The 2,835-nt window shown below is 42.8% G+C and overlaps 1 non-coding gene across 1 annotated transcript; it reads left to right on the top strand.

The window, feature by feature from the left end:
- The first annotated feature begins 781 nt into the window (after positions 1 to 781).
- LOC120283123 lies at positions 782 to 888 on the top strand. Its single transcript, XR_005543124.1, has one exon. It is a non-coding gene; the product is annotated as a small nucleolar RNA R71 (small nucleolar RNA).
- Positions 889 to 2,835: the final 1,947 nt, after the last annotated feature.

The raw sequence follows: 2,835 nt of genomic DNA, 5'->3' as shown, positions 1-2,835 counted from the left end.
CCTCACGACCACTTCTCAAAGTGATCGCCTTCACATGCTCTCTAGGATTGGTCTCGGTATTGCTTGGCAAGCTTCCTCGTGGTCTCTCCGATAAAGACTTCACAATTTGCCCCACTTAATTCTCAAGGTTGTGCAAAGAAGCGATGTGGTTGCGAAGTGTAGCCTCAACTGATTAAAACCTTGTATCCGATGATTGCACAAATCTAGTCAAGGCCTTCTCCAAATCGGTCATTCGGGTCTCTAAACCAGAAACACGATTCTCCATGTTTGGGGCTTATTGTTGTTGGAAACCCGGTGGCCCATGGCCTTTTGTGGAACTTGGTTACTCCACGAGAAATTGGGATGATTCTTCCAACCTGAATTGTAGGTGTTGCTGTATGGATTCCCTTGATTCCTCATCGCATTACTCACAAAATCAAAATTCTCAACCGAAGATGCATCACCAATGGAGATTGGGCAATCAGATGGAGCATGTCCTCCACCACACCCGGTGCAAGTAGTCACGACCGCCACTATATTCGAAGTTAGATCATCTAACTTCTTACTCAATGATTCCACTTGAGCCGCCAATGAAGTTACAGCATCTATCTCATGAAGCCCGGCCACTTTCTTCTTCTCTCCAGCATTCCATTGGTAGCTATGTAACCCTTTTTTTTCAATTAGTTGACGGGCCTCACCGGGGATCTTGCTACCTAATGTACCTCCTGCTACCGCATCCAAGAGTTGCCTTGTGCTCGGATTCAACCCATTGTAAAAGGTCAGAACAATCATCCACTATAGGAATCCGTGTTGCGCGCACTTTCTCAGGAGTTTCTTGAACTTTTCCCATGTCTCAAGTAGAAACTCAAATTCCAACTGTACAAAGGATGAGATCTCATTCCTAAGCTTTGCATATTTTCTGGGAGGGAAATAACGGGCAAGAAAAGCTTCTACCATCTCCTCTCATGTGGTAATTGATGTTCTAGGTAATGAGTGTGGCCACTGCTTCGCTCTCCCCTTTAAGGAAAATGGGAAGGCTCTCAACTTGATGGTATCATCCATCACCGCATTTATCTTGAGCATATCACACACCTCGAGAAAGTTCTCTATATGATTGTTTGGATCCTCATCTGCCAAGCCATTGAACTGTGCGGATTGCTGCAACAGGTGGATAAATGCCGGCTTTAGCTCGAAATTCTGAGCTGTAATCGAAGGGCGCACAATACTCGATTGTGTCCCCAATACTGAAGGTCTGGTATAATCGGATAATGTCCTCTGTTGCTCATTTTGTTCCGCCATATTATCTGACCCTTCAACCTCCAAATTAGCTAGATTAGACTATTCTTGCACAGGTTTATTTCTATTTTCTTCTAAGTGCACGTTCGAGCTCGGGGTCTCCTTCAATCAATATTGAGGGGTTCCCTCGGGTCATGAACCTGGAGATACACAAAAAGAAAGAAAACAAATCAGAACGATGATAGAAAAGTAGATGTGAAATAGAATGAATAAATGAATAGCTAAAAAAACAAAGTGCAAAGTATCTCTAAATGCCTACTCCTAGGCAACGGCGCCAAAAACTTGACAATGCCCTTTGTGTATGTCCCGCAAGTGCATGGGTATGTCGAATAAAATCCCAGGCGAGTGGGTAGAATATCTACACGGAGTAGGGAGTAAAAATACTTAAATTGTTTTTTAACTAAGTGAAATATGAATAGTGATTTGTGTGACAAGATGTAATGCAAACAAAAGTAAAAGAGACAAGAGAGAGAGCATAAGTAAAGGAGAGGTAAGGCAATTAATATAAATGGGGTACTCGGATATTGATCCGCCTAGGATAATCATTTCAAGTGCAAAAACCCTCAATTATGCTTCCTTACTAATGCATTAATGAGTAGTGGAGATCTTTTAATACATGTTCCTAAATCTAAGGTCAACCTTGCCTAACCATATACATGCCCCGGAGGAGAAATTGAACAATCTCTCAACCTCGCACTCATATAGAATTGCAATGAGTTCTAGGGATTCCAAGTGATAAATCCTCTTTCTATATGTAGACCTAACCCTTTGGTCCAGCGGAAGGTCTCTAGTCACAATTAAGCCCTAGATGCTAAAATCACTTCAACGCTTCACTCTATTGCACTCGCAACTAAGCCCCAGCGGAAGGTCATCCCTTAGCCCATTCACTCTTCTATGACCACAAAGAACTCGAGGAATTAGAGGTAGAATTTACACCGAAGGGGAAAGGGGACGCTCCGCTGCCTCTCAATTCACCCTCTCAACCCTCTCTAATCTAGCTTTGTCTAACTCTCGTGGTATATCACTCACTCACAAGGGTTACCAACAAGAACTCTGAACCCTAGTGTCACTCTAAGGGAGTATTCATACAATTAATGCATTCAAGATTAGAACTCAATAACAACATCAATTAATGAAAGCATAATAACAAGGTTCAATGAAACGAATACATCCTAGGATTCACAATCCAAGTACCCATTAGGAGGTTTAGCTCTCCATGGAGCTAATTACAATCAATGAAATCGAATGTAAAAGCAATAAATCCATAGAAAAACCCTCTCGATAGTCGTGACGATGGTCTTGTTGAGAGTTCTCTACTCGTCCAACGGTCCCTTTGCCCGGCCTAGGATACACCTCACTGGATCGGTGCTGACAAAAGCTCTCCCACTAACCTTCTTCCAAACGGAGCACGATGTCAAAGCCGTAGAACCTCTCCCAATCCTTAGCCAATATCTCTCAAAACTCTAGCCGCAACTCTATCTGAAGTTGGGGAAAAGATGATGAAAATAATGCTAAAATCGGCTATTAAAGGGCTGGAATCGAGAATCCACACGCCCTTGT

The sequence above is a fragment of the Dioscorea cayenensis genome, chromosome 18 (assembly GCF_009730915.1).
Source record: "Dioscorea cayenensis subsp. rotundata cultivar TDr96_F1 chromosome 18, TDr96_F1_v2_PseudoChromosome.rev07_lg8_w22 25.fasta, whole genome shotgun sequence".
Classification (NCBI taxonomy): Eukaryota; Viridiplantae; Streptophyta; class Magnoliopsida; order Dioscoreales; family Dioscoreaceae; genus Dioscorea; species Dioscorea cayenensis.
This window is presented reverse-complemented; position numbering and strand designations above follow the sequence as displayed.